Source organism: Phodopus roborovskii, unplaced genomic scaffold (genome assembly GCF_943737965.1).
Source record: "Phodopus roborovskii unplaced genomic scaffold, PHOROB, whole genome shotgun sequence".
In the NCBI taxonomy this organism is placed as follows: Eukaryota; Metazoa; Chordata; class Mammalia; order Rodentia; family Cricetidae; genus Phodopus; species Phodopus roborovskii.
Window position 1 is genome coordinate 5,887,848 of NW_026126571.1, and position 14,801 is coordinate 5,902,648.

The 14,801-nt window shown below is 40.3% G+C and overlaps 1 protein-coding gene across 2 annotated transcripts in view; it reads left to right on the forward strand.

The window, feature by feature from the left end:
- The first annotated feature begins 931 nt into the window (after window positions 1-931).
- Ctnna2 (catenin alpha 2) overlaps window positions 932-14,801 on the forward strand; it is a 1,034,505-nt gene continuing 1,020,635 nt past the window's right edge. The window contains exon 1 of one of the 2 annotated variants that reach the window (XM_051202772.1): window positions 932-1,150. The gene's annotated coding sequence lies outside the window, so the exon portion shown is untranslated. The remainder of the gene's footprint in view (window positions 1,151-14,801) is intronic. The other variant, XM_051202773.1, reaches the window with a different exon arrangement.

Below are 14,801 nucleotides of genomic sequence, written 5' to 3' on the forward strand. Positions count from 1 at the left end.
CCTAACAACTTCAAATTTGTAACTTTGGAGCAACAGTGGAGGAAAATCTCGCAAAGGGTTAAAGGGGAATAGGATTCAAGCTTCACTAGATGCAGGGCCATCTGAGCACTGCATGAACAAAAGATTCCAAGGTGGTGGACGAAGATTCCAGAGGGAATAAGCTTCGACTGCGTTCCAAGCTGCTGTAAGCTTTCTTCCACTTTTCTGCTTCGATGTAGTACAAAGAAAGCCAAAGTTGTCATTCAGCACTGTGGTCGAACAAAGGCAATTGTAACTTGTGCTTCCCTGTGTACCGTCTTTTGCCTCTAAGTATGTCTCACAGTCATACCCCATCACCAAGCTCCCAGTACTTCTGGCTGGCAAGGCACACATGTTTCTATTCATGCTCTCAACTCGTGTAACCCGTAGAAGGACAGAAAGTGGCCCTAAACATCATATAGATACTTCCACATGCCCAGTGTGCTTAATACAGACAACTGCAATGCCTACCCTAGAAACTGCGTCCACAGAGGTTTGTTAAAGAGCTTCGGCCCTGTTATCCCTAACAGTTCCATCCCCTTTTCAGGTTTTCCCTGGTTCGTGGCTCCAGGTTCAGTAGGGCTCCGGCCTCCTGCTGCCCCATGGTCCTTGTCCAGCCCTCTATAACCCTTGCAAATCATTCGGAAGCCCAGCCCTTCCTGGCCGGGTCTGCATCAAGCTCCTGGTCCCCGCCCAGAGGGTAACGCCATTGCCATGGAGACGGCACCTGCGCCCTCTGTGGCGCCTTTCTCCAGTCCCGCCCCTCGTGCGCTCCCGGACCACGCGCCCGCGTGCTCATCCCTTGCCAGCTCGGGCGCGCGCTCCGGCCTGCGAGAGAGCGGCTACGCGTGCGCATTGGGTGCCTCCCCTAGCGGCGATCCGGGCCGCTGCCGCTCGCTCGCTAGGGCAGGACGCGGGGCGGGCGGGGGGAGGGGGGAGCGGCTTTGCTGGCAGCCCTGAGTGAGGCGGAGACCCGGGCGGAGCGGGCGGCACCGCACCTCGGCCAGAAGCAGCTGCAGCAGCTGCCCTAGTCCCCACCGCCGCCTCTCCAGCCTCTTCTGTCATTCCACGCCAGCTGCTGCAGACAGAGGACGAGGAGGAGGAGGCGAGAAACTCCCACCGACCCACAGAGGTGAGTCCCGGGCAGAGCATCCTCCATCCTTGCCTGCCTCCCTCCCTTCCTGCCCCCCTCCCATCCTCTCCATCCTCCCCTCCCTCCTGCTCCCCAGCCCTCCCGCCCTCATCCTTCCCAACATCCCTCTCTCCTCTCTGCTCCTTTCTCCCTTCCAGCCTTTCTTTCATCCCTTTCTTCTCTCACCCAGCCCTACTTCCTTCCCATCCTTTCTTCCTTCTCTGTTTTCCTTTCGGCTACTCACCCTCCAGCTCATCTTTGCATGCCTTTTATCTGTCTTCTCTTCATCTCTTTTCACCCTTCCTTAACCTCACCCCCTTCCCGGTGGGTGGGATGGTGGGGAGTATCCTTGCTTGCTACAACTGTCCGGATTCAGGGGCTTCTGGAAAATCGGTCTCGTGCACCAAGAGACGCACACTCGCACAGAGAATGCCCCGCAGTTCTTTACATTGTCAGGATTAAGGGTCAAGTTGCATAGAGTACTGGCAACTGGAAGGGACAGAGTGCAGGAACAATCTATGGATACATGCTATAAAGGGGTGGGGGTGGGGAGGTTGTCACTTAGATGTTTCCAAGCGTTCCCCCCTCCCCTCTTCAGTTTCTTCCTTTCTTTCTTCCTCCTGGGAATTGAATATTCCCACTGTGTATCGCACTAATTTGAAACCCAGCTCTCTCTCTGCTTTGATTGTCGTCTCCATGAGAAACCGCAAGGAAAGAGAAGCCTGGAAGGGAACAAGAGAGAAAGGGGAGGGGAGAGGAAGGGTGGCAACAGTGGAAGCCTGTATCCCTTCCCTTAGGCCTTTCTGGATTGATGGGTTTTCAAGCCACCCGCCTAATATTCAGCTTGGACTTGAACCCCTGTGTCCTTGGCTCTGTCACTACCTACTTCACAGACAGAAACTCTCTCAACTTTAATGCCGGTGCATTGCACAGTGTGTTTTGCTCACTATGCAAACACCCTTGGAACTTGGTTTGACGAAATAGGAGGATCCACTTTTTGCTCATCCCTGGTTAACTTCAGGATGAGAATGGGTAGCCAGTTATTGGAGAATGAGGCTGCACTGTGCTTTCTTGTAAACATATCAATTTTGATAGCATTGCTGTGTGATAGGATTCAGCACAGGCACCTTCGGTCCTTCACAGCCGCCTTAGAGAAATGCTGATATTTGTAGAAAAATGTTCCATGAGACTGTGTCCATTCCTAGGTGTACACTTACTGAAAAGTTGAATTGCTTCTGGGGATTATTGTTAAGAATTTAACGTTTTCAGTCAATTTTCTTTTCATCAGTTACTTGCACTGAATCCTGTATTCGACACTGCTTTCTTTAGCTTCACTCAAGCCTATTTCAGTTTATATCAAGGATGGCATGGCAGTTCTGTTTGCAAATGTTTCTGGACGATTTTCCTTAGTGTTTACTTAGATGGTAGGGTGGCAATGCTGGATCAGTGTATCATCTCAGTGAGTCTAATTGCGTGCACAAAACAAACTGAAAAATTAAAGAACTGTATTTTGTCCTGTTGAAATTCATCGGAACATTAACACCTCCCCCAACCTTAACTTTAAGACAGCTAAAATTGTATGTATAAATAGTATGTGCAGAGCAACCAGTCAATAACTATGGTGTGGGGTCGGATTTACTCCTTTTCCTGAGATTTGGATGACATTCCAGGAGTGTAATAGGCACTTTGCATTTCATGTGAATGTCCAGGAGGACTTCAAATGAAGAGAATTGCCTTCTGAAGGGACAGTGCAGACCTGAGTCACAGCTGATACCTCTGATGTGCGAACTAGTGTTTGGGAAGTGTATGATATTAGGAAACAAGAGAGGTCCCTCCTTTTACCTTCCCCTGGAGGAATGCAGCTCCTTTCATGGCTTGGCAGGTTTATCATCCATGTGGCAGAAGCTCAGTTGAGTATCATTTACTAATGTCTCGAGGTCCAATTGTGGCCAATCTTGTGTATGTTTGAATGGTTATATCAGTCGACAGTGAATCTGTACACAGGTGTGTGTTTTCTTTTCTTTTCTTTTTTCTTCTTTTTTTTTGCTATTGCTGATTCTTTTCTTGCACTAAGTTTCAGCCAATGAACAGTTTTCATGGCAATCTGATGGGGATAAGTTTGTTTTGTTCCAACTTACTTTCCAATGCTGTTTCCCCTGCCAATCTATTCACTTGCTTTGTGTGAGGAGTGTTCTCTCATCAGGCTGCTTCTGTGTTGCAGATTTTCTGCTCAGAGTGATGAGTGTGAGGAGGGCGTATCTCAGGTAGGAAAACAGTGCTCACTATGGGCAGGAAGGCACATTTTATCTCACTCTTACCCATAAATATTCATCAATATTGCGAAAGTAGAGTGAAGTTATTAAAGAAATAGAAAATGAAATATTTTGTTTATGACACTATCGTAGGAGAGTAGATAAGTGAAATGAATAAAATATGAACTACAAAAGGATTGAATGCATAAAGAAGTAATTTGATGTAGCTGGGGTATTGCTCAGCTATAGTTTGCTTCCACAACATGATCCAGGCCCTTGACCTGTTCTACAGCACCCCCAAAACAGAACACAAACAACACAAAAGTAGCTTGCCACTCTAACAAGCACATTCACATATATGCACTGCCTTCTTAAGAACTTTATTTCCAGAAGGATTTACCTTTAATTGCATGGGCCTTGAAAATACAAATAAAGACTTCTTATAACATATTGGACTCCCACAGGAAATATTCTTCATATATTCCATATGCCTCCCTCCTTTCACCTCTTAATACACATGCAAGCTCATTCTGTGTAGTGTGAGCTATGGAAAAAAAGTGTGAAGGAGAAAGTCACAGGTCTTTATCCTCAGCTCATAGGTCAGTTGAAGGGAAAAGGTGTTTGCATTAGGTTCAGTTTCAGAGCTGCAATGAGCTGGGTCTTTGGAGAAAGTTTCCAAAACGAGCTCAGTTTTTCTTGCTTAAGAACACTGTCCTTACCTGCAATTTAAGAAACTTGCCTTATCAGATTATGATTCACGGAGTTTGCTTTGAGGTTGAATGCATTTAGTGCAAAACTTGGAGCAAAGCATGTTTTGCATTAGCATTATTGTAATTTGTTGGACAGATTTTAAAACATTCCAAGACAGTAAATGGGATTATGCACCTCAGTGGTGGAAGAGAGGTATGGCAGCAGTTCTGAAGGGGGGAGATGTTTGTGTGACCAGGAAAAATGTTTTATTTAGTAGGAGCTCTCAGGCTTGCATGGATATCCCAGAGAAGAATGTGCGAGGATGTGGGTACCACAGCTGGATTCAAAGCACATCAACAAGACAATTCATTTTCTGGACTATTTGTTAAAAAAGTGAACGCTTGAAAAGGTGTTAAGCATGTCATCATAGTCAATATTCCACCACCTCAGATAAGTCAATTAGTCATTGGAGAAAGTGTTTTATTTCCATGTCCATCATATCTGGTCCTTCCTCCTATCATAAGACACAGAACCTAAAGTCTGTGCTACACTTAGACTTTTTTTTTCTTTTTTCTTTTTTCCTTAAACTGTGAGACAGAGGAAACACTTGACATTTCCTAGACAATAATTGTTTAATACTGTTATGATCATACCTCCCCTTGCCTTTACTTACCCCATGGGTGTTCCAGGATGATACCTCTGAGGAGATGTTTTAACATATACAAAAACAGAACTCTTGAAGTAATTGTATCTCTTGGAGCTTTATATTTTACTCATGATATTATCTAGTTGCTAATTTCCCTTTCTGTGGGGATGCAAAGATATTAATGATTCCAAAAGAGAACATGCTTATTTGATATTTTATTGGTAAATTAACATCTGGTGACAGTAAGAGGATCTGTCTCTGACTGTCTTTGTCCTGATAACATTAATAATCTGGAGGGGCACTGGGCTTTGGTGGCACATTCCTTTAATCCCAGCACTCTGGAGGTAGAGAGAGGTGGATCTCTGTGATTTTGAGGACAGCCTGGTCTACTGAGCAACTTCCAGGACAGTGTACAAAGTTGCAGAGAAACCCTGTCTCAAAAAACAAACAAACAAACAACCCCCCCAAATCTGGAGGGGCAAATGTCCATAGACAACATCTTCTGGACAACTTTTAATTTTAGTTGAGGTTCATAGACTATTTTGTGGGATTTTTACATCTAATAGTGCAAGTGGTAGGAATGGAATTCTTTCATCTAAAAGTGAATTTCCAGGAAGTGCTCTCTGCAGTCAAGTTCAAAGTAGTAGCGTTTGCAATGTTTATGTTTAATCTTTTAATGCATGCACACAGCTACATTGCCTTTCCCTTGTAGTAAAAAGGTTTTCTTATACTTATTTTCATAGTTCTAATAGTGGGTAGAATAGGTTATAGTAGTCATCAGCAATGAATAGAATATAGAAACTGGAATCTTAGGAAGGTTTTTATTATTGCTGTTGAACACTTCACACATATGTCACATACCCTGATGATTCTCAGTCCCACATCCTTACCACACCAATCCCTGAACCCTCCCCTCCAAATATCTTTCAAATATGCTGTCTCTTTGTAACCCATTAGGATTAACCAGAACTCTGTATGTAGCAATGGCTCAATAAGGATCCAGTGGACCTATTGGGCTCAGCAGGTAAGGAGTAGGCAGGCCCTCTGTCATTCTTCACTGATTGTTTGATGAGTCACGTCTTGTGTGTGTCCAGTACAGGTAATTACAGTTGTGAGTTCATGATGATAATGATTGAGTGTAGTCTAAAAAAATGGCATTTCACAACCTTACTGCCTTCTAAGTTTTATACACTTCTGGCCCTTGCTTCCATAGTGTTCCACAAAGGTGGTGGCATAAGTGACTTGTTTAGGGATGTGATGTCTTTATTTTCTACTTTGAATTCATTCTCTGCATTCAGATTCTTTAAAGATTCCACCGATCTAAATAAAATATTTAAGAAGTGTCTTTTCTGCTTGCTTTTACATTAAAGTGACAGAAGATTTTGCGAACGAAGTATTTCATATATTTTCAGTTTCCTAGAATGAGTTTTCATTTTAACATGAATTTGAATACCGCCACAAATACATATTTTACACCCCTTTGAAATGATTGCTTAGGGCATATTTTAACAACAGCAAGGGATGGTGTCATTTTATAACACTTGATATTGCAGGCCTTTACTATGAAGGATAGTGTTAGTCCTTTTTATTTGAAGCTTTGACCCATAAATAGAGCTCTTACATCATTATTTTCATGTGTAATCACAATAGGAATTTCCGTGTGTGAAACATAATTGTTTTCCCTATCGGTTCAAGCTTGTTAACAAATGGGAAGATTGAGTAAGGTTGACACAAAATGGACTAATTTTGTCTATTAATCTATAGAACATATAACTGCCTGTTCAGTTGGGGATTTCTTACATTTTTTTGCTGTCATAATAATACAATCTGTGTTTTAATGCATGTAAATTTTCTGTATCTGCATATGTATGTGTTTTATGCTGTTAGTGTGTTTATGCTTATGTGCGCCTGTATGAAAGCGAAAGAGAGAGAGACAGAGAGAGGAGTGAACAAGGGTGATCACAAGCCTTGGCGCACATTTGGAAGTCAAAGAGCCACCCTTGGCATCAGTTATCATCTTCCACTTTGAGACAGAATTGCCTATTCGATTCTCCTTTCTGAAGCCCCTGTCTCTCTGTTGGAGTTCTGAGATTACAGGTCTATGCTACTATGGTGATAGGGTTCTACTCAGGTGTGAATGCTTGTGCAGCAACTGCTTCATCTTCCTGGCTTACACACACATGCACGTACACACACACACACACACACACACAGACACACACACACACACACACACTCACTGCCTTTGTGGTAACAAGGCATCTTTCTTTCTTTTGTGATATATTTTATGTTACAATCGAGACACCTGGATGTGTACTGCCTAGCATTGCTGCATTCAACATATAAAATATTTTCTTCAGGTGGTCTTGCTATGGGTCTCTCTACTCATCTTTTGTCTCTGTTATTCAGAATTTACTGGCCTACCTAGAAACTGATGTAGGTTGTTCCACAGAATCTAAACTCATTGAATACATTGTTTGAGATTTGTTTATGATTTTAGATAGGTGTATTTCTAAAACAAAATATAGAGGAATTTTTGTGTAATTTTTTTTCTTAAGCTTAAGGAATACTACTTGTGAAATTTGAAGCCTTGTTAAGATTTAACAGAATTAAATAGGAGCAATTTTTGTTGTTGTTCTTTAAGATACTTGGCTTATGCTAGATCTGTGTATTTCTTTCTCTTGTGCATGTGACAAGGGGCTGTATGTAGATGACAGACAGGAATATGGCTGCTCCATGAGAAGATAAAAATCTAATGGGAAAAGTTAGTAAACTGTCTGAAGATGTGTTTTGCACAAGAATTACAAGTGAAAATTTGTGCACAGAGTAACACTTTTAGTTTTTTGTGTGTGTGATGGGTATTCATATGTATGTGTGCACATGTGACTATGCACACATGTACACCTGTGTGTAGGAATAAGATGTTGATATTGAGTATATGTTTCCATTCTGTTTGACTTTATTTGTTGAGATGGGCTCTTGCTGAGCCCCAATTTGGGATAAACTAGCTAAATGTTTTCCCCAGGGAACCTCCTGTTGCTTACTCTGGGTTGCTGATATTACAAGTGGCCACTATACCTGTCCAGCCTTTATATGGATGCTAGGGACAAGGACTTGAGTTCTCAGACCTGTGCAACAGGTGCCTTAGCCATGGATATGTCTCCAGCTTAGGTGTTTAATTCTGTTACTCAGCCAAATGATGAAATAATAATAATAATAATAATAATAATAATAATAATAATACCAAACCAGAGCGGAGCTGTGTAGGGAATGGCACATTAATTAAGAACACTTACTGCTCTTGCAGAGGCCCCAGGTGCCTCTTAACTCCGGCTCTAGGGGACCAGAAGTTTCTGTGTTCCACAGGAACCTGAACTCATGTGCACATGCCCACACATAAACACATACATAGAACCTTAAAAATTTATGTAGTGTCACAGTATTAATCATGAAGTTTCTGAGTTGTGAAAGTTAACATTGAGAGGAGAATGTGAAGCATCTGTATGTAACACTTACACATGACCGGCAAGAATGTAATACTTTGGGAAACCGTCTGCAACTTCTCCTAATCATAAAAGTGCTTTTTCACATGACTGAGAAAGATTTGTAAAAAATATAGAAACTTTTATATGAAAATGTGTGGCAGCTTTACTCACAGTTCCTTTAAACTAACACAACCTAAAGCTCCATCAAATCCCCACTTAAGGTTATTTCTTTGAAGAAAAGTTGGCAAAACTGCTGATGGCCGTGGTGTGTGTATAAGTTCATAAATGCAAGTAGTGTACCGCGTGTCAACAGAGGGAAAGGAAGACATTGAGAGGGTGTGTGAGAGTGTTCAGATATCAGTGGGCCTTAGGTACAGAGCTGTGCCCAGCTCTTATTCCTTGGCCTGCTGCTCTGGCCTCGCTGAGTGTTGACCTTGTGTGCAGCCAGTACTATGACGACTGCTCTAGTTTCTAGCAGACTGTAAGCAAGAGCCTCTAAATGAGGCAACTTTTGCCAGAAGCCTTCCTGCGGCCTGCTCTCTTATCTGACCGCTCAGCACTGGGCAGAGTCAGTGGAAAGGCTGGCGAGCAGAAGAAAGTGAGTGACTAGTAAGCCCCCTTGTTTGTTAAAAGTGCATTTACAGGCTGCTATGGCCTTCTCAGTCCTTTTGGAAAGAGTTTGAAACAAAGACCCTGTGTGTTTTGTGACAGCTTGTTATTTTGCGCATATGGGCAAAAACAGGTATCAGAGAATGCTCTGGAACAAGAGGAAGGGACTGAAAATGTAGCTCAAAGCCTGAGCTGCAAGGGAAGGACACTTGGATTCATGGGAACGGTCGAAAGTGAGCAAGTACACAAACATTGTCAAGTGGTGCAAAGCAAGTAGGACCCACAGGCTTGGGACAGGAGGCAAAAGTGAGTGTTGGCAATAGTTTGTGATCCAGGCAGGCAAGCTTGATTGCAGTTTGCCCATCTGTGAAATCAGAACCTCAGGCAAGAAGGTTTACATGTTTTGCCTGTTCCGGGTGAAGCCAAAACGGTAATTATTCTTCAACTGTTTTTTGTAAGGCGTTTTTCATGGATAGAAACTATAGACTTACATGGATTTAAAAACTTGTTCTCTAACATTTTTCTATTACAGCCCCTTCACAAATAATAGCTGAATCAAACCTCTGAACCTGTTCCTCTTTTGAATAAATCCTAGAGGTTTCAGTTAAAATAAGTCACTCATCAAATATTTTCATATGAAAACAAGTATGTGTGTGTGTTATTTGTGAAGAATATCAGGCGGAATTCATACAGGAGTAAGACATGGTGTTTGATCTCACACATGTCTCACACAGTCTACACAGAGATATAAAATTTACACGAGCAGTTAAAGGCTACATGCTAGAGTGTGTGGTATTCTTTTCTATCCCTGCAGTGTCACGGCGCAGAAATCCACGCTGTTGCTGGAGAAAAACTCAGTTCTTGCAATAATGAAACTAAGAGACTAGAAGAGAAGGTGATTTTACATGAGAAAATTTGTCCTCATTCCAGCCTTGGTCTGGGGACGCTGTTCCTGCGGGGCGATGGGTTCAGAGAGTAACAGTGGGAGAGATGGGAAAATAATTTCCAGGAGACCGAAGACTAAGGCTCTGGTATGTGCTGAGAAAGCAGCTGACAGGGAGACCCAGGGAGGAGACAAGCTGGGAATGGAAACATGTTGACATATTGTATACATGGAGATATTGCAAGAAAGAAAGAAGAGATACATTGTTTCAAAAGGACAGGATTGTATCTTTGATGCTGACCCCATAACACTACCTACAGTCCAGAAAATAAGGAAAATATGTGGGAAAGACAAAACAAAACAAATTTGTAGTCAGTCTATCCTCCTGGGGAACACTGGGTACATTTCTAGCCTGATCGTCTCCTAAGTATATCCTGGGTCATCTTACTGTGAAGTGTCATTTAAAGCACTGCTCAGAGTGGATCATTTTGTATCTAATTTTAAAACTAAATATATTTGAGTTTCTGGCAAATAAAAAGTCTTCTACATAATTTTTAGATAACATCACAGCTATTGGAAATTATAGTTTTTTTTTAATATATATAGTTAAAGATGCCTTGTATGCTTTCTCTTACAGTATGGTCTATGTCTGTCATGGGCAACTAATTTTGGAGACATACCCGCAAATAGGTAACAAATGCTGATGTTGAATGTGGTTATTAGTGGGTGTGCAAATGAACAAGCACACACACACACACACACACACACAGGGCAGGGGTCTTGCTTAATAAAGGTGATGCTCTTTACTCATGTGTCACTTATGGTGTATCCAACAGTTCAACAGACCAGAATTTAGGTTCCAGTGCCCTCATCAGGTGGTTTATAAAGACCTGTAACTCCACTTCCAGTGGATGTGACACCTGCTTCTGCCTTCCAAGTACATTGAACCAAAGTGGTCCTCATACATACACCCAACACCCAGGCCTAAACTAAAACAAAGATAAAACATTTTTAAGAGGAAGCTATCACCATAGTGGTATCTGACTGTCTCTATCCTTAGATTTTCATTGCTATTTGCTGCACAGTGTGGGTCTTCCGTGGATGCTTAAGATGTTGTGATTCCACAGACAACTGGGTTTGCTGTTTTTCTATTTCAGGCAAGGCTTGTAAGAAATATCCTTATACAAGTTTACTTTCCACATGAACCAGCACCTTATGTTTTAATGGAGCTAACTACAACTGCCAGTTCAGGAAGTGTGGGCACTTTCTACTTTGATAGTTAATGGTAGGTTTCTTTTAAAACAGTATGTGAATTCTGTTCCACCTGCAAGTATGAAGATGACTGAATCCATACCTCTCTGCAAATACAAGATGATTTTGCACATATAAAAGCTTACCAGTAAGTACATAGGAAGGATAGACGTCTTATGCTTTTCTTTCTCCTGTAAATTCTAGAGAGTCTGATTATATTCTGTATGAATGACCCAATGGCTGCCTCTGCTAGAAGTAGTATGTGTGTTCTTAGATTGATTTCACTTTGCGTGACTAGAAAGGGTTTTGTTATCATTCCTGAAGTTGTGATAGAGTATTATAATCTCTGTATAGTATAGATTGTATTGTGAGGTCCAATATGGTTTCATGCTCAAACCCTATGTTGCTGGTGTTTCAGTGTTTCAACCTTCATTGTAACTTAAAGGTAATTCTGAAGGAAAAGGATCACATTTTTTTTTTTTTTTTTTTTTTGTCAGAAGTCTGCTAGATTTTAGTTTTCATTCCCAACATCTTTCAGGATCAGAAATAATTTTCTTTACAGAAGGAGATCCTTCTCATTTTGTGTTATTTATTCCCATCTCATGGCTACATTGTTCTCTTCTTATTGTGGGGAAATGGAGGCTTTCCTTTATAGTTTCTACTGATTTTTCCCTGGTAAAGAGATCATGCCTTTCTGTTTTTATGTTTGGTTCACTACCAAGTCATCATCTTGAAGTATTTTCCTATTTCAAAACATTTGTCTTTCTCACATTTTTTTTTCCTCTTGAAGTTTGTGTGACCATTTTATTTGTTAAAGCAAGAAACTGTCTGTTGACATAATGTCCAGTGATTGAGAACATTTGCCCCCTGTGCAAGAACCTGTAGGTTCAGATCTAGTATTGTAAATATAATAATACTTACAATAATAGTAAAAAATGAGATAATAGGCTATGAATCAAATACATTTTGTAAATGAAAAGTAAAAAACAAACAACCCCCCCCAAAAAAAACCAAAAACCAAAAAACCCTCATTTCCAGCTGGGTGTTGGTGGAGCAGGCCTTTAATCCCAGCACTGGAGAGGCAGAGGCAGGCTGATCTCGAGAGTTAGTTCCAGTACAGCCTCCTCCAAAGCCACAGAGAAACCCTGTCTTGAAAAACCAAACAACAACAACAACAAACAAAAACAAAACAAAAAACAAACAAAACAACAACAAAAACCAAAACTCATTTCCATATAGTTTCTGCTAGTATTTAACTTAAGATATTTCTTTTCTAACGGGTTTAGTACAAACTAGGTATTTTTATGTCTGCAATACTTGGTTCAAAAAGACGACTTTAAAAACAGATTGTAGATATCTGTTGGGTCCACAGTATCTCAATTCACAAATACCCTTCTTTCTGTTTATGAATTCCTTTTTGGATAAGCCATATTGTATAAATAAAAGCTATATACTCTCTTGTGCTTACTGACTTCGCAATTTTCTGGGCCTCTCTGAATATTTTATGGAGATTGTTTTTTATGTAGCTCCCAGGAGTCTGAAAGTACCTTTCTAAATTGCCATCCAGTTGACTGAACAATGATTTGCTTGATTTTGAAATTGTTCAATATATGACTTTTTTTTTTTTTTTAAATTACAACACAACTCTATTCCTTGGATACCGGGTGTCTTATTTAGTCATTTGTGCACTCAGGCTGCTGTGCAAGACTGCTTTCATCACCTGTGGTACTGGTTTTCAGAGCGTGGAAGTGTTAATGCCATAGCCAGCTGACCTGTAGGAGGTTCGGGGAAGTGTTAATGCAGTACTCTCAAGCCTTGACCATAATTTACCTTTTTAAAAACAATATTTTTTTTTGGTCTAAAGACCAAATATGAAGGTTAACTTTCATATTATTCTTAGTCTTCTAGCATGACAAGTTTAGATTTATTTTAATTATATGTATATGTGTGTTTATGTATGGGCATGTGCATGTGAGTCAGGTACCCATAGAAGCTACAGGAGGACCTTGGATAGATCCCCTGGAGCTGGAGTTGCTAACAGTAGTGATGAATCTGACAAGTGCCTGGAACCTAGTGTGAATCCTCTGCCAAAGCAGTAGGTGCTCTGAACCACTGAGCCATCTCTGTAGCTCAAAAATGAGTATAGTAAATAAAACATTTTCACTGATTATGTGAATTGAGAAAAGGGACTCATTGCTTTGAAATTTATTCATCTTGTTTGGATCTTATGTATATATATACATATATATAATAATTATATATATATAATAATTATTATTTCATCCTCTCCCCTTTCTCCCCCTTTAATGGTGAAACTTGGGGCACTAACACTAAACTACATTTCTGGTACATAGTTGTGCTAGTTTGTTTATGTCAGTGACACAAGATAAAGTCATCTGAGTGAAGGGGTTGAAAAATAAAAAACCTCTGTAAGACTAGGCTGTGGGCGAAACTGTAGTGAATTTTCTTAATGTAGGAGAGCCCCGACCATGGTGGGTGGTGCCCCCCCCCCCCAGGGCTGGCTGTCCTGAGTTCTGTAAGAAAACAGGCAGAGCTAGCCATGAGGAGCAGGCTGGTAAAGCAGAACTGGTACGTGGAAGTCTAGCCAAATAAACCCTTTGCTTACCAAGTTGCTTTAGGTCACAGTGTTTCCTCACAGTAATAGGGACCTTAATAGAGACAATATTCATTCTTAGTGAGTCCATTCCTGTTAAGACCCCATGAATCACATGGTGTAATTAGATCTCATTTTTAGCTTAAAAACAAGCACCTTCCTTCAGACAATATTAAGTGTGAATGTGAAATCAGTAGCAAGAGTCAAGGAACAGTTCATAAAACCACAAAATATCTTTGTGGATACTGGATCACTATTGTCTAAAAAAAGTTAACTTTAATAGTTCCATCTTTCTTTAAATAATTCTAGCAATAAGGATGGATTCAAATAATACATTATAATTATGAATAAATATTTTAGCCTATGGACAATTTCTGGTTTTGATTATTTGAATAATCTGAAACAGGGCTATTTATCTGATGGAACTTGCTTGATGGCTTAATATAGACAGTTTTTTTTAAATTATTTTTTTGTTTTGTGTTGTTGATATGATGAATAGCTGGCCCCTTAAATCCAGGTCTGTTACTTTTTATTGTAGCTCTTGATAGGTTGTGAATTATACTCAGTTAAAATAGGTTAGCATGTGAAATACATATTCCTTTTAAGTGTATTAAAATATTTCATGTCAAAATTATAAGCACATGTCATTATTAAGCACGTTAATAGGTAGGAGGCTACCAAGGTAGATTTTATTTCTTGTACCTTATTATTTCCTTGAAAAAGTAAAATATTTATTAATGTAAAGTTATAGAAGTCTTTTCATATAGCCAACTACAAAACATTATTGAAAGAAATTATCAAAAAAAAAAAAACAAATAAAGGGAAATGAATCTGTATTCACAGGCAGAAAATAAAACATGATTGAGGAGACAAATTGATCTTCAGAGTCAATGCTATTGCTTTGTAATTACTAGTTTAAATAGAAAAAAAAGTTGTTAGGTTCTCCGTAACATTTATTTGTTACACAAACATTGTCAAAATAAATCTTAAAAAAAAAGAACAAAATTGCAAGATGCATATTTACCAGTTCCCAAGCAGACTTCAGTACTGTTGTGACTGAGAGTATAGGGCTGTGGAGTAAGAGTAGACATAGAGATCCTCACAGTAAAAGTGAAAATTAAGTAATAAACCCATATATCTGTAGTCAATTGATTTTTCAACACTGGCAGGAGAATAGTCTGTGAAGCGTTGTCCAACATGACTCAGCATTTAAAGGCTCCT